The sequence below is a fragment of the Chrysochloris asiatica genome, unplaced genomic scaffold (assembly GCF_000296735.1).
Source record: "Chrysochloris asiatica unplaced genomic scaffold, ChrAsi1.0 scaffold00042, whole genome shotgun sequence".
Taxonomy (NCBI): domain Eukaryota; kingdom Metazoa; phylum Chordata; class Mammalia; order Afrosoricida; family Chrysochloridae; genus Chrysochloris; species Chrysochloris asiatica.
In genome coordinates this window covers 10418928-10443403 of record NW_006408560.1, presented here as the reverse complement: position 1 = coordinate 10443403, position 24476 = coordinate 10418928, and the positions used below count along the sequence as shown (strand labels likewise).

General features: G+C 42.2%; 2 pseudogenes; both read left to right on the top strand.

The window, feature by feature from the left end:
• The window catches only part of LOC102840066, a 1013887-nt pseudogene that overhangs the window by 885067 nt on the left and 104344 nt on the right, over positions 1-24476 (top strand).
• LOC102830695 lies at positions 6336-8257 on the top strand (annotated as a pseudogene).

Below are 24476 nucleotides of genomic sequence, written 5' to 3'. Positions count from 1 at the left end.
CGTAATTATTAAATAAGGAAGGTTTTTTTTCTTAATTTTTATTGTGAATTATGTGGGTTTACATGGGAGAACATCAGTTTTACATTCATCCTATCGTATTTCGTTTCATTGCAATGATTACAATCCCCTCCATGCATCATCACATAACCAAAGGGTACACCGCACATGCCCACCCTCCTGGCCCCCCTTTCCGCCATCAGGACACAGTCCCTCTCTCTCCTTGAATCCAGTGTCCCCCACCACTCCATCTATCCACTTCATCATCTCTGTCTCCATCCTTGGTGTTACTGCCTCTCTGAGTGGGGTCACGCTCTCCGCTCTTCTCACTTGTTGGTCCCAGGGACCTCCTCTCCTGGGCTGCAAAATCAATCACTCCCCTCCTTTTGTTAAAAAACATCTACCTCTACACTTCCAACCCTCACAGTCAGTCTTGATGGTGATTATTCAGTATTGTACCACAAGAGTCCTATCTCCATTTCCTTTCACCAACAGATTGGAAATCATTCAGTGGCGGTTCTATCTACCCCTGCCCTGTCTAGAACTAGGCTCCCTCTTGAAAGCTTGTAAAACAATCACTTCTTGCCTTTACAGTCCCTGCTCCCCCAACCCCATTTTGGGTAGCCAATGTCTAAGTTGCCCATCCCTGTCAACACTGTGTACTGAGTGGGTGGGAGTGGTCTAAAGATTTGTTCCCTTTTTTGAGGTATTCCATCCATAATTATAGGTAAAGTTCATCAAATTGTAGTGGGTTATTCTTTTTTTTTTTCTCTTCCTTCTTCTTTCTTCTTCTAGTCGAGTTCTGATCATCTAGTCATCAAAGCGAGGTCAAGTGGGTACTATCTGCAAGTATGGGTATTCTTGTGCATCGCCCTTCACTTCATATCAGCTGGATGCCTCACTCTCCGCTCTAGTCCTCTGTGGCCATGTCACTGCCTCTGGGCCCAAGAGTCCCCAGATTTTGCCTTAACTGCTGGCTATCCAGGTCTCTACCTTGTTTTGACTCCTAGTGACCCAGTAGAGGATTTCTGAGACTGCTAACCTTTTTGGGAGCAGAGAAGTTCCTCCTTTTTCCATGGAGCTCTTCAGCTATACCCCTAGACAGGTCTCTCTATGGTGCTCATTCCCTTGGCCTGGCCTCTGCCCTGCTGGGGCAATGTTACAAAGCCTTTTCAGAGCTGCTGATAAATACCCAAAATTGTTGTTGTTGTTGTTAGGTGCCATCGAGTTGGTACCGACTCATAGCGTCCTTATGCACAGCAGAACGAAACACTGCCCAATCCTGGGCCAACCTCACTGCTGTTGCCATGCTTGAGTCCATCGATGCTGCCACTTGGACAATCCATCTCGTTGGGGGTCTTCCTCTTTTTCTCTTACCCTCCACCTTATCAAACATAATCTCCTTCTCCAGTGATTGGTCCCTCCTGATAATATGTCTGAAGTATGAGAGATGAAGTTTGGCCATCTTGGCCTCCATGAAGACCCTAGAAGAACTGATGCTTTTTGAGTTATGGTTTTGGAGGAGAATATTCAAAGTGCCATGGGTTGCCAAAAGAAACAATAGAGATACTCAAAGTACTTGGCCATAAACCTCAGCACAAAGGCACTCAGCTCTAGCTTCTAGGATCAGCAAATGTAGCTCCCCAATTAGGTGTCTGGAGGCACCAGACTATATGCAAATAATCCTGCTGCCCAAAGGCACTCAGTTTTACTTGTTGAGTGGCTCAGGAAGTCCAGCACTTTGTGTGCTCTGGCTCCTGATTCTGTTGCTGCTGCTCCTAGGACACCCCTGTGGTACCACTCCCGTGTCACAGCTTTCTATCCCTGGGTGGAGGAGGTTCAATGCACAGGGATCTCAAAGTCCAAAGGACATACTTTATACTCTCAGCTCGTTTTCTTTAATTGTAGTGAGATCCTTCTCCTGCTTCTGAGACAGCTCATTTTATAACGATGTTAGAGCTCCAAGTGTTCACAATAAACTCTCTTAACAATTTCTCACAACTGTATCATCTAGTCTATTAGCATCTTCCCACACCTTCTCTTACCTAGAATCATCAGGAAAAAGTCGTTTGGTGGGAATTTATAAAGGATAAGCACTGGACTGCTAATCCCAAGGTTGGTTATTCAAACTCACCAGTCACTCATCAGAAAAGTAGATAGATTTCCACAAGGTCACCAGACATAAGTTCTCTCTATCTCTTTCTTCTGTTTTTCTATGTGTGTACACATACATACATATATGTGTGTGTGTGTGTGTGTGTGTGTGTGTGTTTTCAATCATTCCAGTAACACCATAGAAATAATTATTTCAGGAAAGAATCATCAACAGATGTCAAAAGAGTTTTGGGTATATGTTTGATAAGACATAATTATTTAAATAGTGTTATTATGGTAAATACATACATAATACATGTATATGTAAAACAAGACATTTGCTATTTCAATTGTTGAAATGTACAGTTCAGTGACATGAATTAGATTCATTATGTTGTATAACTCACAACACGATCTGTTCCCAAATTGTTCTGTCACCCCAAACAGAAAATCAGTGCCCCCGCAGGTAATAGCTTCCCTTTTCCTCTTCCTTCCTGCTCATGATCTTAATATTTTAGATTATTCTAGACATTTCACACAAGCTGTATCAGGATGCTTTCTAATTTCATCCATGTTGAGCAAGTGTCAAGGACTCAATGTGTACTGTTTCATTTCTTAAGCTGGGCATTCAGTAGGAAAGTGCTCATTACATAACTCTCACACTATTCAGATATTTGAAAGTTTTTCAAATAAAATTTAAAATGTGGAAGGATTATATACCAATAATATCAAATACCCAATCTATTTATATAATACAAATATGCAACCATATTTGTTGAAAATATGTCAATAACTATGAGTCCATTTGACAACCAATCTGTGCTGGTTTACTAGTAAATTCCTGTGTACAGTTTGTCTTTGCTTTACATTTTGACATGCATTTGCTTTCTTTCCTTTGTGTTTATACTTTCTATGATCTGCAGAAACCATTATTGTAATGTCCTCAAATGTATCCTATAGAATATATTTGTTTTGCTACTTTTGCATAGAAGTATACTCCCCATATTAATTTAGGTATGAGTCTTATTTCCTTATTTTTTATATATAACATGTGTTTGAAAACTATTTACCTCCTTAATTCATGCAGAATTCATTTTGTTCTAATTTTCAAAGTGTTTACTTTTAATTCAATTTCCCAGTAGAATTTAATCTATAAATTATATTTATAGCAATATGTGTGTCTATATATTGTTGTTGTGGTTAGGTGCCGTGGAGTTGGTTCCTACTCATAGGAACCAACATAAAGACCCTGTACAGGGTTTCCGAGGCCATAAATCTTTATGGGAGCTGGTAGTTTCGAATTGCTGACCTTGCAGTTCGCAGCCGGATTCGTAACCACTATGATACCAGAGCTCCTTGCGTATATATATAAATATACATAAATGATATTTACCATACAGATGTCTCTTTGAGTCCTGGTGTGGCTGTGTATAATAAGCATGGCAGTTCAAACCTGCCAGCTGTTCCTCGGAAACCTTATGTAGGGTCGCCGTGAGTCTGAACTTACTCAATGCCACTTACAATAACACCTTGCATTCCGAGCTTGTCCTTTTGGGCTATTTATTTTACTCAGTTGGACGTACTGCTTCTACTTATGGCAGTCTCGTCTTCTTAATTGGATTTTGAACCACGTATAGTGGTTACGAATCAGGCTGCTAATCTCACGGTCAGCAGTTGGAAACTACCTGCTGCTCCACGGGAGAAAGAGGAGGCTTTCTGCTCCCGTAAAGATTTACAGCCTCAGAAACCCTGTACAGGGTCATTATGAGTTGGAACCAACTCCACAGCACATAACAACAACAACAACAAGTCACAATATTAAAGGCATGCACTTTTATCAGTTGAATCTTGTGATAGATGGGTAACTATGGTGCTAAGAGGTAACGGAGATTCCCAAAACACTAGAAGGCTAAGTGTTTTAGATTGTTTCTTTCTTTCCCACAAAGGAAACAGCCCTACAGACAAAGCCTCCATACTAGGAGGTATTCCCTGGGCTGCTGTTCAGTGAGCCCTGTGGCCCGAGATCAGGGCTCAGGTGGCTGGCTCTACCAGGACATAGTGGCAAGTCCAATCAAAGCTTTTCTCAAGATTTGCATTTGTAAATGAAGTTAAATATGGGCCAGCCTCACCTAGATTCTGTGATAACAAAACCGCATTATGTATGTAGTATGTTTAGCACTCGGACTTCTGGTGTGATGCTGTAGGATCAACATTGGACTTGAAATCACAAAGTTGGCAGTTCAAACCCACCAGCTGTTCCTCAGAAACCCTAAATAGCGTTTGCTATGATGCAACTTGATGGCACTTAACAACAACAACATGCTTAACACTTTGGCAGTTTGGAACTGCTTGATAATTGATAGCTGCTTCCTGTGAGACATTTATCTGGACTCAGAACTGTAGCTGACTAGAGGAGACATTTATCTGGACTCAGAACTGTAGCTGACTAGAGGGAAGTGGATGTGAAAGAAGTTGTCAGGTGGCAGTTAATAATGTTAACTAGTAAAATTGTCATTATCACTTGTTGGACCTATGTAGTTGTCATTCGAGGTCAAGGAATTCTAGAAGTGCTAGGTGAGCAATGGTGGTGGTGGTGACGGTGAGCCTTTCAGAGAATAGGGGAAACACAATGCTGGTCTTAGAATGGTCTTGATTCAAAGGGAGACATTCCTAACAGTGAATAGTATTCTTTCCTTAAAGACACCCCAACCAGGAGGAGATAGAGTTAAGTAAATCTTGGGAAGTCCCAGCAATGGCCACAAGGAAGTAAAAATATGTGCAAGAGGGTAACCTGAGTCTACGATTGCTGAAGGACTAGACCATAAATACTGAAAGTACCATGGACTTCCAGAATAACAAACACATCTGTCTTGGAAGAAATACAGCATAATGCTCCTCAGAAGTGAGGATGGTGAGGCTTTGTCTCTTAGACTTTGAACATGTGATCAGGAGGGACCAGTCCCTGGAGAAGGGCATCATGCTTGGAACAGGGGAGGGTCAATGAAAGACAGGAAGACTCCCAACAGGATGGATTAGTCCAGGGGCAGTAACAATGGGCTGAAACATAACAATTGTGTGGATGGCACAGCACTGAGCAGTGTTTAGTTCTGGTGTGCATAGAGTCTCTATGAGTCAGAAGCGACTCATTGGCACCTAACAATAACAAAATAGTGTAAAAGTGATTGGAGGTTAGGGAAAAAAATAAATGAATTTTTTGATTCCAAGAGGCAGAGATGATGGACAAGTACCATCCTGAGTTGTTGCTCTGTTCAACTTCAGGGCCAGGAGCAGCTGTGTCCCTCCCAGTGTGGGTCATGCTTTCTAAGAAGATTTTAGCTGCCTTGGTTACTCTCAAATGTGCTATTGTAAGGACCAAAACTTTACTTGACCAAACTTTAGCATGGCTTTAAAAATTATCCAAAAGCACCTAGGCCTCCACTTATCTATAGCATGACTAAACCCAGCTGCCAGGAAATATACAAGCAAAGACATTTCCCCTAAAGGTCATAACAATTAGGTTAGGACACCCTAAAACATCATTGGAAATACCCCCACCTGCAAGAAACTGACAAATTGACCACCAGAAACAAATCAGCGTAAAGGTCAGAATACTTACTTTATGCCAAAACCAATCAGCTTAAAGGTTAATATGTTCACCAATTGCAAAATGCTTATGCATTGTTGCCAAAATCTGCCTTGTATAACCCTATAAAAAGTAATGAAACAAACAGATGGGGGTCGCCTTCATCTCCTAGTTTCAGGAGTCCTTGTGAAGGTTGACCCCAACGCATTGGCAAATAAACCTCTTGCTTTTGCATCGAACTCAAGGTCTGTTGATCTTTTTGGGGTCTCCTACCAGATAAGGCCATCTGGGGCCTAACACTATGACCCCCCAGAACTAGGCAGACAGTAAGAATCTATATGTTATAATGGTGAGGTGACTACAGTAACTCATGTTTTAAAATATGATAAAGATGGGGATTTTTGTAATTTCCACTAAGGAGGAGCATTCTTAGCATCCTGTTTGTAGGAAGGTTGAGAAAGAAGTGATCAAAATAATGAGGAAGGGGGTCACGAGGTTTCAAGATGGCGGTGGCTGGGTGGCTGACCAAGAGGCAGGGGGCAAGGCCCCTGCGAATTGAAGGAAACTAGGAATTGCCCCCGCCCCCTCCTCGCAGGAGCCCAACAGAAGTGTTTTGTTTTGTTCTTTTTTTAATAACATGTAAACCATACAGATTGTCATCATGGGACAGAGATGTACATCATCCACCAAGAGTGGAAATTTTATGAACCCCAAAGACCAGGCCCAAAAGGAAGCCTGGAAAAGACAATTGAAAAAGAACAAAAAACAAAGTATGATGGTATGAGCTGTGGTTTAAAAGATGAAGGATCCCAAACAGAGTATTCGTGACATGGAGAAATTAAATGAAATGGAGTTTAATCCAGTGCAACAGCCACAGTTCAATGAAAAGTTTCTGAAAGACAAGGCTAAAAAACTGCGGGAAACCTTTGAACGTATTCTACGACTCTATGAAAAAGAGAATCCAGATATTTACAAAGAATTGAGAAAGCTTGAAGTAGAATACGAACAGAAGAGGGCTCAACTTATCAAATATTTTAATGCTGTTAAGACTGCTCAGCATGTGCAAGTTGAGAGTATTTCTTTGCCAGATATGCCTCATGCTCCTTCCAACATCTTGATCCAGGACATTCTACTTCCTGGTGCTCAGCCAACCTCCATCCTTAAGAAGACTTCAGCCTATGGCCCACCAACTCGGGCAGTTACTGTGCTTCCTCTTCTTGGATATGGTGTTCCACGTTTGCTGCCTGGGATAAAGCCTCCTGGTCCTCCCTCTGGTCCACCTCCTCCTCAAGTTACAGATACATGGCTGTAATCTGGGCTTTGCCCTAGATCTTCTCTCTCGTTGGCAAGATGAAGATACATTTTGTAGTCCTGGAGTTGCTCAGTGAGGCCATGATGATGATGTCTCTGGCACCAGTGAAGATGATGGCTATCCTGAGGACATGGATCAAGATAAGCATGATGACAGCACTGATGACAGTGACACTGGCAGATCAGATGGAGAGAGCGAGGGGGATGACTTTGGGCACCGTGATGATAATGACAGAGACAACAATGAAGAAAAGAAGCCTGGTCTGAGTGTGTGATTTGCAGATATGCCTGAAAAATCAAGGAAGAAAAAGAAGAGCATGAAGGAGCTGACTCCTCTTCTTCAAATGGCAGGCTAGGAAATCCCTGAGGAGGAACGAGAAGTAGAGGAATTTTCAGAAGATGATGATGAAGATGATTCTGATGATTCTGAAGTAGAAAAGCAATCACAAAAGCAGCATAAAGAGCAATCGCTTTCTGATGGCACATGTGCTGGTTTTACACAGCAGCAGGCTCCTCCAGTCTGTTCCTCCTTTTCATATACGGGCACCTCCCATGCCAGGACCACCACCCCTTGGACCACCACCTGCTCCGCCTTTAAGGCCACCTGGACCACCTACAGGCCTTCATCCTGGACCACCCCCAGGAACCCTCCATTCCTGAGGCCACCTGGAATGCCAGGACTCCGAGGGCTTTTACCCTGACTTTTGCCTCCAGGACCCCTCCAGGCGACCCCAGGTACCCCTCCTGGCCCTTCTCCAGGTCTGCCTCCTGGCCCTCCTCCTCAGGGACCTCTCCCTCGGGGACCTCCTCCAAGGCTACCATCCCCTGCACCTCCAGGTACCCTTCCACCTCGTCCTGGCATGATGCACCCACTTTTGGTGCCTCCACTTGGACCTGCCCCACCTGGGGTTTTCCTACCAGCTCCCTTGCCAAATCCTGTGGTTTTAAGTGCTCCACCCAACTTGATTCAGCAACCCAAGGCAGATGATACAAGCGCAGCCACCCATTGAGAAGAAAGCCATGGTAACCATCAGTGCCAAGCCACAGATCACTAATCCCAAAGCAAAGATTACTCGATTTGTGCCCACTGCACTGAAAGTACGTTGGGAGAATAAAGGGGCTACTGTTATTCCCCAAAGGAAGTCAGAGGATGATTCTGCTGTGCCTCTTGCCAAAACAGCTCCCAAATCCGGTCCCTCTGTTCCTGTGTCAGTACAAACCAAAGTTGATGTGTACAAAGCATTCCTGAAAGAGATGGAAGGGCTACTGTGACAGCTTTTAATCCAGAACAGGCTTCTGCTCACATCAGTGGTTCATGGAGAAAGAGGCTCTCATTAAACCTGAGTGAATGAGCTACTTCCACTGTCAGGGTATTTCCTAATTCCAGTGCAGGAATATCCTAAAGCTTAGTCTTGGTCAAAACTTATGGCCTATAAGAGAGGATGTTTCACTAAAAATAGATTGGTTATTAAAGCAGTGCTGCTAACATCCATTCCCTTTCACACCATTTTCATTCTATTTCTTTCCCTTCGCCAATTTTTTTGAAACGTGATTTAGAGGAGTCTTAGTTACTTCCTTGTTTCGACTCTCTTGTGTGCTATGGGCACTGGAATAGAAATTTCTGAGAAACCTGTGTATCTTGCCCTATCTTGTCTTTTGTGATTGAGTTATTTTTAATATTTTCTTGTAAACATTTTATAATATTTTACTTGTAATGCAATGGATCGCAATGTCATTTCCTATTACAAAGCAGGCTTGTGGGAAGAAAATGTACAATTCTTTGATTAAAATTATTTCCCACTGACCTGAACTTTTATTGTTCCATGGGGGGAAAGAAAATATTCCACACCAAAAAAAAAAAAAAAAAGAATGAAGAAGTAAGGGCAAATAGGAGGAATGAGCATCCAAATGGGATACAAATATGACACAAATGTCTCCTTGCCATGCCCTAGAAACAGGCCCTGCCAGCTAAAAAGGACCAGGATCTGAAGATGTCATATTCATTAAAGTTACTGGAAGACATGGGAACAGGCCAAGGGCCCCATAGAATAATCAGACACAGAGTTAGGCACAGATACACTGTGTCTTATCTTCTACCACTTAATGTCCAAAGTTTATCTCTACTATGTACAAGGATTCTGGAGAGCCAAGAACTGAGGACAGAGTAAACTGAGAACAGAGTAGAAGAAAAATTATGATACAAATAGGAAAAAAATCAGTCAAGACAAGAGGAAATGCAGATTTCTGGTTTTATTGTTTCTTTTCAAGCTGTAAAATGCAACAGCATAAATTGCAGTGATCAAAGGTCTGTCTGTGCTTTGGGGTTCCCAGAACAGGTCACAGATATGGACAAATAGGTCAGTAAATAGGTTTTTGGGGACAGGTTTTGGATTCCGGGATTCCAGAATAGAAGAACCCTCTAGTCCACATCCAGAGTGTCTTCTGGGACTGCTCAGCAATTCCTGCAGTCCCAGGAGGCAGAGGCAGTCCCTGGACCTTAGGATTCCTGAGTCCAGTCTTGAAGATTCAGGGTCCACCTCAGCAGCATCCTCCACCTCCAGAGGACTGGCTACTCCCTCCTCCACAGCAGCTGGAGCCTCCACCACAGCTGGAGCTCCCACAGCACCCAGAGCCCCCTGAGGGCTGGCTGCAGCAGTCAGAGCTCTGCCTGTGGCGGTGGGACCTGCGGCGCCTGTGGTGGCTCAGGCAGCAGCCCCCACCCCCAGAGCTGCAGCAGCCCCCAGAGCTAGAGCCACAGCAGCCCCCAGAGCTCCCACAACAGCCCCCGGAGCTGACACTGCAGCAGGAGACTGGAGGGCACTTTGGGGGACACTTTGGGGGGCACTTAGGGGCGGGGCACTTGGGGGTGCACTTGGGAGGGGGCTGGCACTGCTGCTGGCTCTGCTGGCAGGACATCTCGGTTGGTGTCAGAGGCTGAAGGAACATCAAATACAAGTTAGATCCGGCATACCTGGCCCTTCTGTACTTTCAGCATCATTTCCTGCTCTTACATTTTGATGAACTGTTTAAACATGGTCCTAGAGAATCTTCTGATTATCATTCATTCAATTGTAGGAGTCACAGTGGCCAAGTTTCAGTTCCCTCTGACTTTAGAGACCAGCTCAACCACAGATCACTTGGTATAGATAAAAGGCATACTCACCTAATTCGTGCTAATGTTCCTAGTTATCCCATTGCCCTGCTACCTTGTACATCCTCCCTCATCTTCCTGACATCTCTATGTATGTTTCTATGCGAACTCCAGCCCTCCTGAGATCCTGCCCCATCCTTTCTATCATTTGCTCTCTGGTACAGCCTCCTCTGAAGCCCCAGCTCCTGGTGCTCAAGGTACACTTACCTGGTTCACAATCAGGCACAGGTGAGTGGATGGAGATGTTCTGGCTTAAGGCCCTTTTATCCTGGCCTTGGGCTCCACCCCTAGCGGTGAGACAGGACCCAGGAGTTTAAGGACCTACCTCCTGCCACCCACATGGGTCCTGTGACTTGGTGAGCACTGGAAGCTAGCTGCAACATGCCTTCCTCTGTCTGGACTCAACGCAGCTTCCCCCAGCTAGGATTATGGCTGCTTAGAAACAAAGAAGGGGTGCAATCCCTAACACCATTCCCCACCTCATTCTCTCTGGAGGGTGCTCTCCTTGCCTAGTTCTGATACTTGAGTTCCCAAAAAATATTTTCTTCTCTCACAATTGTTAACTTAATGGCTGGGGACAACTAGTTTAAACCAAGTTCACAGAATCTCCAATCCCTCACCATCTCATATGTGAGTGTGTGTGAGTGAGTGTGCATGAGTATTTATTTAACAGTTAAAAACCTGGTTAAAGAGTAGGACAAGCCTGCAGGAGAATCCTGGTTTTGCCAACTATTGGCTGTACAACCTTGAGAAAATCATTGAATTCTTCTTATCAGTTCTGTCAAACCTAAATGGGAGATAATATAAAAATAAACCTGGTGTGGAGAGGTAAGGTGGAGGTGGTATGAGAGTTAAGATAATGAAAAGAAAATGCCTGACAGAGATACTATAAAATAACCTGATCTATTTGCTAGAGAAATGCCAACATAGTCACTTTAAAAAAAAAAAGGAAGGTGCTCTATAAAAAGAAGAACCCTGGAGGTACAGTGGGTTGGGGGTTGGGCTTTTAACTGCAAGGTTGGTGGTTTGAACCCACCTTCAGCTGTTCCACAGGAGAAAGATGAAGCAGTATTATATCATGTCACATCATATCATAGTTACCATTGTTCTATCAAGGAGCCTTGATGGAAGAGTGATTAAGTGCTAAGCTGTTAACTAAAAGGTCGGCGGTTCGAATCCACAAGCCATTATGTGGGAGAACGATGTGACAGTCTACTTCTATAAAGATTACAGATTAAAAAACCCAATGGGTATGTTCTACTCTGTCTTCTAGAGTCCAAATGGGTCCGAATTGACTTGACAGGAATGGGCTTGGGTTTGGTTTTCTCAGCATCAGGTACAACTTGGTGCTCAATCTCCTGCTACTTCGCTGCCTCTCCACAACCTCCCTGATACTTTGCTGCCTCTCCACAACCTCCCTGCTACTTCGCTGCCTCTCCACAACATCCCTGATACTTCTTTGCCTCTCACCTTCCTGAACTCTTCTGTGTTTTATTCTTCACTGAGTTCCATAAAAGGTTTCCATCTTTCACTTCCAGGAATAGTGCCCAGTTCACTAAGGAAGTCTCATTGTGTGGTCCCCACTGTGTTCATAATGAGATCTAGTCTCCTTTGACTGGTGTTTAAGGTCTTTGAAGTATATTAGGACCCTGTGCCACATCTCTAGTTTAGGTCCTGATGTACAACAAGCACTCGACCACAAGGTCGGTTTGAACTGCAAGGTCTGTGGTTCAAAATCATCAGCCACTCCTCAGAAACCCAATACAGGGTCTCTGTGAGTCGGAACTCACTCTATAGCACTTAACAACAACAACAACATTTTTTAAGCTGGAAATTTTATTTACTCTCAATTGAATTTGTTCCTTTCTCTCCAACTTCCATGCTTTAGTCCATAATCTTTGCCCTTCAGAGACAATGCTATTCAAATATAATGTGTGGTATCTTTCGTGGGTTTTGCCTGTCAAGTATAATTACAATAAAGGCTGTTTGACTCCTTAGCTTGAGTCTTACATTTTTTTAATTCCCGAGCAGTTTGTAATCCTTGTCTGTGCATTCAGTAGGAAACTGATTTAAATAGCCATTCATGACATCAGCTCTTCCTGGACTTTGCATATATGACTTTAACCTGCATCTCAGAGTTATCACTCTAAGATAGTCACACTAAAGTGTACTAGTCTCATTGCTCTCCAGAAATCTGCTCTTGAATTATCCAAGTATGGCTCAGGATATTTCATAGGGTGTATTTAATGAGACAGTTGTCAAAGGATTGATGACTGGGTTCTTACTCAGCAGGCAAGAGGAGCTCTTACTCTGCAGCTCAGCTCATCCATTCCAGGGATGCTGTGGCATAGAATCTATTTTGTCCATGCCTTTGTCACCACAAAATGCAGCACCCTATGCATCATTTAACCTGCCTGTGAGTTAGGTGATAAGGCAGCAGCAAGAATGCAACAGCAGAGGACTTTTTCTCTACATTGAATGCTAGATCTCATTGTCTAGAGCACCATTTGAATATAAACAATGTGCACTAGCAAAGGGTTGGATTTCTGAGAGACTATATTTCCTCTGTCGGTAGGATTTCATAGCCTCAGGACGTAGGTGAGAAGAATGCTGAGCACTACTCCCATAAGTGATCTTGGATTTTCAATCTTTCACTGCAAATCTTATGTGGCACTGTGGGTTAATGTGCTGGACTGCAAAGTTGATTTGAACCACAAGGTCGGCCATTCAGGTTCACTAGCCACTCTTTGGAACCCTTATATACGGTCACAATGAGACAAAACTAGGTTACCAGCACTTAATAACTGCAAACCTTTACTTATGGTGGCAATAATAAAACAATTCTTAGAAATTACTAGAAAACTACCTAAGTAATCACTTCTTTATAAATAGTTGAGGAAAATATTTTAGGCATGGCAAAATTATTGATAAAATTCATCACATAGTTTAAAATACATCTGCATAGCAGAAAACACCATTTTAAAAAAGAGAGAGATGGAAAAAAATAAATAACCAGCTGGAGTAAAATAAAACACAAGTCAGAAATAAGAATGAAAAGCCACAGGAAAAAAACCACCAAACACACACACACAAAGCAATTTCTGAGTATTTTGTAGAAAATAAATAAACCCATCCATAAATGAATGGCACATACACAAACAAATGACTTAGAAATAAAAATTAATAACCAATACATTTTGAAATTTATTACTTCGTGTTTGTGCATACAAATAATCACGGAACTATATACAAAACAAGATATTTTTTCCTCCAAGAATGAAGATGATCAGATTTATTCCTGTGTATTTAACTGGCAAAGATTTAAAATGGAAAGCAAAGTGTAGCACTGTTGAGGATGAGCTAAAACGGTTCTTATGCATATTGGAAACACAAATCAGCACCATCATTTTGAATGGATATTTAATGATTCATTATTCAACAAATAATTATTGTTGTATGAATAAATTAAAATTTTAAATTAGCATACTCTTGTATTACCCAGGAATCTAATGTAAAGAAAAAGATTTAATAAGGGAAAGATATATGAATAAAAATACTTAGTACAGACAATTAGAAATGATAGAATTAGAAAGGTTGTAAGGTGTAAGATCAAATTCATAATAAATTATATTTATATAAACCAGCAGCAAATAGTTTAAAAATATAATTTTTTAAATTGTCATCTAAAATAGCAAAAGAATAAATAAGTATTAGGATCTAACATTAATATAAATATCAATGATAAAATTAGAAGACAATATTTGTTGTGGTGGTTGCTAAGTGCTATCAAGCCAGATGCAACTCATAGGACCCCTGCTTAAGATTTCTGAGAAGCGGCCTGTGAATTAACCAACCTTGAGTGTCACAGTCCAGTGCTTATCCTAGAAGACTATGGTTGTTCTGTGTGGTGGAGTCGGTTCTAACTCACAGCGACCATCTATCTACAGGTTTCGAGGCTGTAAAATTTTAATGGAGCAGAAAATCTCCACTTTAGTGGAATCACTGATATTTTCCAACTGCTGACTGTGACATTAGTACCCCAACTCCTAACCACTACTCTACCAGAGCTTGTTGTTGTTGTTGTTATGTGTCGTGGAGTTGGTTCCGACTCATAGCGACCCTGTACAGGGTTTCTGAGGCTGTAAAACTTTACGGGAGCAGAAAGCCTCATCTTTCTCCAGCTGAACAGCTGGTAGTTTCAAACTGCTGACCTTGAGGTTTGCAGCCCGATACATAACTACTGCGCTACCAGAGTTCCTTCTACTAAAGCTTGTTTTTGTTGTGAAGTGCTCTCGAGTTGATTCCGACCCATAGCGACCCTGTATAGGGCTTCCGAGGAGCTTAGAAGTCATTAAAATAACAAAATAAATTTAAATACACTTACACTATTTTCAATGGAGTCCTGGTGTAGCGCGCTGTGGGTTAATGCGCCAGACTGCAAAGCCCTTAGAACTGCAAGGTCGGTAGTTCAAGCTCACCAGCTGCTCTTCGGAAACCCTATACAGGGTCGCTATGGGTCAGAACCTACTCCATGGCAGTTAACAATAACAACATATTATGTTCATGGATGGATGGCATTGAAAATTAGTACCAGAACATTTGATGATCCTTTACAAATAAATGAATATATGCAATGCGATTTCCATCCAAACTCCAAAAATATTTTCTTTATTTCAATTTTTGTGGGACATGAAAAGCTGACTTTAATATTTATAAGACTTAACCATGGCACCGTAATGGCAAAGACTATTTTCCGGAGCACAAATTTGTGGTACCTGTGTGATGAGATACCACAATTGATCAGACAATTGTAATAACTAACACCTATTCTCACAGGGGTAACTACCAGCCGCTCTGCTGGAGAAAGATGAGGCTTTCTGTTCCCGTAAAGATTTATAGCCTCAGGGTCCCTATGTACAGGGTCCCTATGAGTCAGCACTGACTCCACAGCATATAACAACAACATACTGATTTAAGTCATGGTATTTTCAATTGCTTTGTACACATGTGAAAACTGGGTAAGGAATAAGGATGACTGAAAAAGAATTAACGCATTTGAATTATGGTGTTAGCAAACAATGGACTGTCAGATTGAACAAAGCTGTCTTTTTTTCAAATCAGATAGAATTCTCCTTCGAAACAAGAATGGCAACACTTTACCTCATGTACTTTGGACATGTTCTCAAGAGGACCCACTTCCTGCAAAAGGACATCCTGCTTGATGAAGTGGAGGGTCAATGAGAAAAAGCAAGACCCTCAACATGATGGATTGGCACAGTGGTTGCAACAGTTTGCTCCAACACAGCAATGATTGTGAGGATGGCCCAGAACCAGGCCATGTTTCATTCCATTGTACATAGGGTTGATATGAGTTGGCAACAACTCAACAGCACCTAATAACAACAACAGCATACAGTTGTGAATATGAATAAATTAGAGTTATACAGATCCACTTGAGTAACTTAAAAAAAGTAATGTTTGCTTGTTTGTTTGTTTTTAAAGTTACAAATTAGTATAGCAATCATAATGCTATTTCTATAACGTTGAGGTCATGCAAACTATAGTATCTATGATCAGGTTGTCTATAGAGAATGAACTATGAAGAAATATGTGAAAATTTGCTTCAAACTAGATTGTATAGAGTCAGTACATAGGCACTGAACAGGCAAGAAAGGAAGGGTTAGAAGTAGAAGCTCCAGGAGGGAAAAGTGTGAGCCCTCATGACAGGAAGAGCAAGGTGGGGCTTAGGGTAGGGATTCCATAGCCCCTTACCCCACTCAAGAGTCCACACTCTGCAGGAGCAGCTTCCCAGAGTCCCAATAGAGAGAGGCATGTGAGGAACCCCCAGTCATCACCTGGTCACAGGTCCCATGTGGGTGGCAGGAGACAGGTCCTCACATGCCCTTCCATGCCCAAGCCCTGTGTCACCACTGAAGGCAGAGGCCAAGGCCAAGATAAAAGGGCCTCAGTCCAGAACACCTCCATCCTCTCACCTCCTGAGGTGCTAACAGACCTGTGTCTGACCGTGAACCGGTGAGTATACCTGGGCACCAGGAGCTGGGGCTTCAGAGGAGGATGCTCAGATGAGAGCAGGAGAGCAGGCTGAACTAGACCTTGGGGAAGCAAGTCTTTGGGAGACTGAGGGATAGAAGTAATGAGCGTAGACTGAGAACATAAGGACAAGGTGTTGTACCATGGTAAGTTAGTGGTCTCAAGAAACAAGACAAGTCTACAGTTGTTGGGTCTGTCTGGTCAGGGAACTGAAACATTGACCATCATAGTACCTTACAGATGTCTTAAGAAAGGGATGTTCAACTTTGAAACCATAACTCTGTCTTCCTGGAGAGAAGAGAGGAGAAAAATGACTGTTGATGGGCTTGTTTAGGCTCTTGATTAATAGGTATAGGATATGGTCTGTGTATCTGTTTAAGAAACTGCAGAGTTGATTGGAACGCAACCACCACTCTGCTATGCTGAGGTATTCCTTTGAGATGGTTGCCTGATGAGAATGTGTAAGCTCCAGAAAAAGTCAGGGGTCCTGAGTTCAAGGTCTGGCTCTACATTAAATGGCATTTTTGCCTCAGTTAGTTCTCACAGGCAAACTCCAACATTCTTTGCAATTCTGGCCTACAGATTAAAATTATATGAGAAACTGTTCCAAGAAGGAATAACTATTTTCCTTAAAGGAACAATTTCATTTTCTACATGAAAAATTATTTTCATGATTTTTATAATATAATTGCGTTAGAATACCTCTTCTACATACTAAATGCTAACCTGTGAGCAAGGTATCTTAATCTTCTTTTACCTTGTTTTTTTTAATTATAAAGCAGTCAGAACGCTTCATGACCTCATAAACAAGATCAGTAGGTTCTAAAGAGAGAATGTCTGAGCAGTTGGGTAACTTTTCGAGTTTGGGGTTTTCAGTGGTTAAATCTCTAGGCCCATTCTCAGTTTATTGTAATGTAGGGACAAGAAGTGGTGCTGAAGGGACAGAAGGGGCCAGGTGACCTCTGTGCGGGGACTGATTTGTATTTGATGCTTCCTCAGCTCCTGACACCAGCCAAGATGTCCTGCCAGCAGAGCCAGCAGCAGTGCCAGCCCCCTCCCAAGTGCACCCCCAAGTGTCCTCCCAAGTGCCCCACCCCTAAGTGCCCCCCAAAGTGTCCCCCAAAGTGTCCTCCAGTCTCCTCCTGCTGCAGTGTCAGCTCCGGGGGCTGTTGTGGGAGCTCTGGGGGCTGCTGTGGCTCTAGCTCTGGGGGTTGCTGCAGCTCTGGGGGTGGGGGCTGCTGCCTGAGCCACCACAGGCGCCGCAGGTCCCACCGCCACAGGCAGAGCTCTGACTGCTGCAGCCAGCCCTCGGGGGGCTCTGGGTGCTGTGGGGGCTCCAGCTGTGGTGGAGGCTCCAGCTGCTGTGGAGGAGGGAGTAGCCAGTCTTCTGGAGGAGGGGGATGCTGCTGAGGTGGACTCAAGAAGAGATTCAGGGATTCAAAGGCTCAAGGATTTACTTTTCAACCTGAGTCTGCGTAAATGGCTGAGAGCTCCCAGCAGAGATTCTGGACTTGGACCAGAGTTCCTGTCTACTTTGGAGTCCAAGAACCTAAAACTTCTCCCCAAAACCAGTTTGCTGATCTTGGACCCACCTGTGGCTATACCTCCTTCACTTAATTCATTGCTGATCACTGCCTCAAATGGAACAATAAAACAAGGAACCTATTGACTATCTTGTTCTAGACTGATTTTTATTTCAACTGTGACATCATTGTCTGGCTTCCCTCAGGTCTTGGGGTACAGAGATGCATGTTGACCTGTAATAGTTTGAAGAGGTAATGGTGGATGATGGGGACACATTTATTGGTTTCTTAATGTATGCTCCATCATGTTATCTAGGTCCTGAAACAGCATCATCTGTATTCAAATATATCAGGGTCTATATTAATTTTCTATTGCTGTTGCAGCAAATTATTACAAATTACTGGTTTAAAACAACACAGATTTATCACACATTTACTGGCTTGAAACAATACAGGTTTATCTTACGGTTCTGTAAGTCTGAAATACTACAGGGGCTTCTTGCTTCTTCGGTCCACATACTAAAATTAGAAAGACACAGAGATGATTAGTATGTGTATTTGTACAAGGATGACATGCAAACTTGTAAAATGTTCTATATTTTGTGTGGTGCAAGAATATCTGTTCATTGAAGACACACATATGAATACTCCACAGACATAACCCAACATCATCTAAGATTAGGACCATAGTCTCATGGAACAATTCAGTCAATTGGCATAGCCTAGTTTGCAAAATTGGTGATCTGAATCTTAGTGCAGTCAGTAGTATCTGAGATCATAAAAGCTTGTGAGTGGCCATCTAAGACACAACCATGGGTTTCTACTGGCCAGGAGCAAAGCAGTATGAAGACAAGCCTAGCTCAGAGAAAAGACAAGTGTGCAGAGCCACAGCCTCATCTCCTCATGAGAGCAGAACTACCACCACTCAACATCAGGACTGGCGTCACAATAGCTGGTCTCAGATAGAATGGAAGAAAGATGTGAAGCAGAGCTCAAATTCTTCTAAAAAGAAAAGCCAGACAAACTGAAACAGGTGAGAATAAAGAACTCCCTAAGACATTCTTTAAACTAGAACCAGGACTATCCCCAGAGATCAACCATTAGTGAACTAGCAGAGTGGCACACAAGTTCAAATATATTATCCATAAAACTGATAATCTACTTACAAATGATCAGTGTGACAACCGTAAAGGTAAAAGTTTTGTAATAAAAATGATAGAGTAGTTGACCTTACAGTCCAGGAACAGAGGATCCTAGGACCATCAAGGGAGAAGAGCATGAGCAGAAGGTAGGACTTTATCCAGAGAATCAGTGACAGCAGAGATGATGGCATGGAGAGAGGGAGCAGCTGAGGACTCTAGACTCATGGAAAGAGAAAGACTAAGTGCTGGCATCCAGGAGGCAGACTTGCAGAATGTGCCCTTTGGTAGTTTAAATTATTATATATTCTTGGATGTTTTTGTGTACACTGCCTGCCACAAAACAAAACAAAACAAAAAACCCAGAGGGAATTGAAGCAAATACTGTTGAATGATGATGCACAGAGGAGATTGTAATCATTGCAATGAAACAAAGGTGTAAAGCTGATGTTCTCCCATCTAAACAGTCACTCAATTCACTATAAAAATTAAAAAAAAAAAAAAAAAATCAGTGTGAGAGCAAAAGATCAACAAGTTCTCAAAAACAAAGCTGAGAAGATTAGGGGACAGTGAAACCAGAGTGCTAGAAATGGAATAATTAGAACATAATTTAAAGACAATGTTGACATATTGTGATAAATATAACTAGTCACTGAACAATTTTTATGGAACTTATCATATGGGAATATAACTTGCTGTGTAAACTTTCATTGAAACCCACGCTAATACAAAACAAAAGGAAAAAAAAAAAATACAAAGTAAAAAAAAAGAAATTTCTATACACTATAAATTTCTCTGGGTTAATCAAGTTGCCTGCCGACCCTCCTGGAACCTCTAGGGGAAAACCAACTTTTTGCATTTTTCTGGCTTCTCAAGACCACTGACATCTCTTGGCTCATGACCCCTCTGTCTTCAAAGCCAGAACCACTGCATCTTTATGATCATTCCCCGTAGTCACATCTCCCTCTGACTACAGCCAGGACAAATGTTCTGCTTTTAAAAGCTATAATAGTTAAGGCTTTATGCTAACTTGCCTAGGCCCAGATTCTCAGTGGCTTGGCAGTTGGTGGTTATGTGCCATGGAGTCGGTTCTGACTCATAGCAACCCTTCATAGGGTTTCCGAGGCTGTAAATCTTTACAGGAGCAAGAAGTCTCATCTTTCTCCTGCAGAATGGCTGGTAGTTTCAAACTGTTGATCCTGAGGTTAGCAGCTCAACTCATAAACCACTTCGCTACCATTGCTCCTTGGCAGTTAAGATGTTAATACCCCATGATGAGATCTGTGAGGAGCAATGGATCAATTGAAAGGAAGTTTCCTCAGGATGTGGCCTACTCCCAATGTATTTGGACACTAAGGAAAAGCTGGCTTGCTTTTCTCTGAGTCGGGATCCTGCATCTAGCTCATTATCTGACCTCCAGTTCTTAGGATTTGAGTCAGTGGCCTAATGTATTGCTTGTGGGTTCCAGAGTCATTAGCAGCCTGTCATTTTATCTGACAAGCTTGACTTCAGTTGTCTCTACAGCTACAGCCAGAAGCCTGCTATCTGACCTGCTTTTCTTGGTTTCATTAGCCTTGCAGTGAAGTGAATCAGGAGAAACCTCCAACCTGACATCTGACCCATGGACTTAGATTGTGCCTGCCTCTACAACTGTGTGAGCAATTCCTTGATGTAAGGGTTCTTCCTTGTATATACATATAGAAGCTTCACTGGTTTTGAATTTCTAGATAACCCAGCCTAAGACAAATGTCATGTCATTACATTAGAGCCATCTGAATAATCTCTCCCATTTTATTATCCTTAATTTAATTACAACTACAAAATATATTTTGCCTTGTAATGAGTCATATTCACAAATTCTGTGGATAAGGACCTGAACATCTTTAGGGAAAGTCATTATTCTGCTCTGCACAGGGTGTTAAATAAATATAGTTTCTTCAGGTCTAATTCCATTTATATATATAACCTTGTCCCTTAAGTTTAATGGGGAGATCAATATTAGCCACTTTGCCCAACCTCTTCCTCATTATTCTCATTTTCTCATTCCTATGTTTTATTTTTCCCCATCGCCCAGCCAGAAGTTCCCCAATTCTCCTTCTTCAGGAAATAAAAAATGCATCAATGAAAGAAAGTCTCCATGCATATTTTTAAATGTATTTTTAAAAATAGACAGAATTAAGTCAACAGTTCATCAATTCTATCAATAGATTGTAATTTTAAGTCTAATTTAAATGGTCCAAGCCAATTTTTTTTTTTTTTAATGTGTCATACCACATTGTGTGGATCATGATAAGCTATGGACAACATTGCAAAGTATGAGTATTCTAGAACACTTAATTGTGCTCATGAGGAATCTGCATCTGGACGAAGAGGCAGTTGTTCAAACAGAACATGGGAACATTGAATGGTTTAAAATTAAGAAAGGTGTGTGACAAGGTTGTATTCTTTCATCATACTTATTCAACCTGTATGATGAGCAAATAATCTGAGAAGCTGGGTTCTACGAAGAAAAACGTGGCATCAGGATTGAAGGAAGACTCATTAACAACCTGCGATATGCAGATGATACAACAACTTTGCTTGCTGAAAGTGAAGAGGACTTAAAATATTTACTGATGAAGATCAAAGACCACACAGCCTTTGGTATGGATTGCATCTCAATGTAAATAAAACAAAGTCCTCATCACTGGACCAATAAACAACATTCTCATCAACGGAGAAAAGGTTGAAGTTGTCAAGGACTTCATTCTTGGATAACCATCAACACTCATGGAAGCAGCAGTCAAGAAATCAAACGACGTATTGCATTAGGCAAATCTGGTGCACAAGACCTTTTTAAAGTATTGAAGAGCTAAGATGTCAGCTTGAGGACTAAGGTGTGTCTGACCCAAGCCATGGTATTTTCAACAATCTCATATGCATGCAAAAGCTGGACAGTGAATAAGGAAGATCGTAGAAGAACTGATGCTTTTGAGTTACGGTGTTGGAGGAGAGAATTGCAAGTGCCACGGGCTGCCAAAGAAACAAACAGATCTGTGTTGGAAGAAGTACAGCCAGAGTGCTTCTTGGAGGTCTGGATGGCCAAACTTCATCTCTCATACTTTGGACATATTGTAAGGAGGGACCAGTCACTGAAGAAAGGTATCGTGTTTGGTAAGGTAGAGGGGTTGGAGAAAAAGAGGGAGATCCCCAGCAAGATGGAGTGGCAAAGTGGCAGCATCAATGGGCTCAAGCGTGGTAACAACTCAAGTGTGGAACAACAAAGGTTGGCACAGGACTCGGCAATGTTTCATTCTATTCTTCATAGGGTTGCCATAAGTCAGTGCCAACTCGATGCCACCTAACAGCAACAACAGCAGATAAGCCAGTAGTTAACCCCCATTTCACGAACTTGGACAGAAACAACGGAAAAAGCTGTGTCCTGTGAAAATGCCTTGATAAATGTCACTAAAGGAGCAAAATGTGCCCATTGGTGACAACATGCCAGGAGTGGTCAGCTCAACCTAAGACAAAGGAGCAACAAGGAAATTCCTGAAATTCCTTGGGCCCCATGTCTAAGCGTTCCATAAATCCTCATCCTTCTCCCCTCAAGGAAGCAGAGTTTTTGAAGGATATGCAATTCTTCTGCTTCCTGTATACTTGTTGTTGTTGTTAAGTGCCTTCAAGTCAGTTCTGACTCACAGTAAACCTGTCTGGAATTTCCAAGGAGTGGCTAGTGAGTTTGAATCACCGATCTTGCAGTTCAAACTGACCCTGTGGTCTAGTGCCTTATCCTGTAGTGTCACATCAGGATTCCGCCTGTATATTCATATACGTTAAACGTTGCTTACTTTACCATACCCCTGCATCATAGTAATTGATTTCTCTGTGGGACAGCAGAAGGAGCTCACCTTTGATGGCAACAGAAGGAGGGCATTTGTTGTGGGAGAAAAACGCAGTGCCTCCTGACATCAACTACGCATAGATAGGTCAAACATTCCTCATGGTCTACTTCTGGATAATTGGCCACTGAAAACTCTATGGACCCTAGGTCTACTCTAACAGACGTAGGGTTTCCATGAGTCAGAATCAACTTCATGGCAACTGGAATCATAGATCAAGGTCATAGTCCACTCTAAGACTGTCTTCACTGAAGATACCAGTCAAGTTTGAGGGTCCCAGTGCCACTAACATTTCCAGTTAGCTGACTCCAGCCAAGGTCCCACTACCAGCTCAGGTTTGATAGTTTGTTAGGGTAACTATTAGAAATTAAGAAAGTCTTATCATTATTATTACAGTTTTATTATAACAAAAAGATATAAGAAAAACCATCCAAAGACAGAGGCATATAATGTGAGGACTGAGAGTGTCTCAAAAGTTAAGCTTCCATATCCTCAGGGGCAATTCTCACATGCACATATTAGCATGTGACAGTGTGAAGAAAATTGTCAATCCGAGGAGCTCTGCTAAGCTTTGATGTCCGGAGCTTCTATTGGGTTATCATTATGTAGACGTGACTGACTAAATCATTAGTTGCATGATTGAACCACAATCCCCAGCCCTTCTCTCTCAGGATATCACCTAGCTCAAAGCTTCAACCTTCTAATTACATGGTTAGTCTTGCTGGCATAGACAGCTCCCAAGCTGGGCCTTGCTAGCATAAACTACCAAGGAACACACCTCACTGCATGCACTACCAGATGTGGTCCAAGAAGCCCATTATGAATAACAAAGACACTCTCATAACTAGGAAATTTGAAGGATTTAAAGGCAAATTCCCATGAGAACCAAAGTCTTTCTTACACAGGGAAGACGAGGGAGTATGATGGAAGAGATGAGAATAGCTAGATATAGGGCTGTGGGTGTGTGGGATAATGCCCCTGTTCTTACTATACTTGAGGGACAGACTTAGACAGGTGAGAGGGACCAAGAGCTGAAGAAATCGTGTTCATTGCAGACTTGGGGAGATTTGAGTACAAGCAATAATGTTTTGAGACCCAGATGACAAGGGCAAATGCAGAGTTAAGACAGACATGTTCAACTTCATCCTGCTCCTTTTCCATTTCCAATCTCCTCCATCTGTAGCTTGGAAGTATTCCTATGTTCTGAGACCCCAGGGTATCCACCAGTAGAGGCCAGAGAAGAACAGAGTAACACTAAGCCAAGGAGTAACATAAATTAGTTTAGAGTACAGTGGTAGGCAGAGTCTTTGTTTTATTATATTATGAAGGGCAGAAGTTACAAGGAAACAGAGGGGTTACAAGGGCAGGCACAAGAGATGGAATTTGAGACCAGCAGGTAAGTTTACTGGCAAAGATGCAGGCTTCTAGATCCCAGAAAAAGAACTAGAACCTCTCAGATAATCAGAGGACATATCACACATACACACATACTATACATTAACGTGTGAAAGTATGCAGAATACTGTCTATCAGAGGAGCTCAGCTAAGCTTTCAGGTTCATAGCTTCTATTGGGCTATAATTATCTTATGTAGACATGATTGATTAAACTATTAGTCACTTCATTGAACTCAATCCCCTGCTCTCCGTCTCTCCCAGGACATTATCTGGCTTAAAGTTTCAATGCTCCAATTACATGGTTATTGGAGTCCTAGGAACTTTGGTGTTCTTAGCTCCAGGTTCACTTC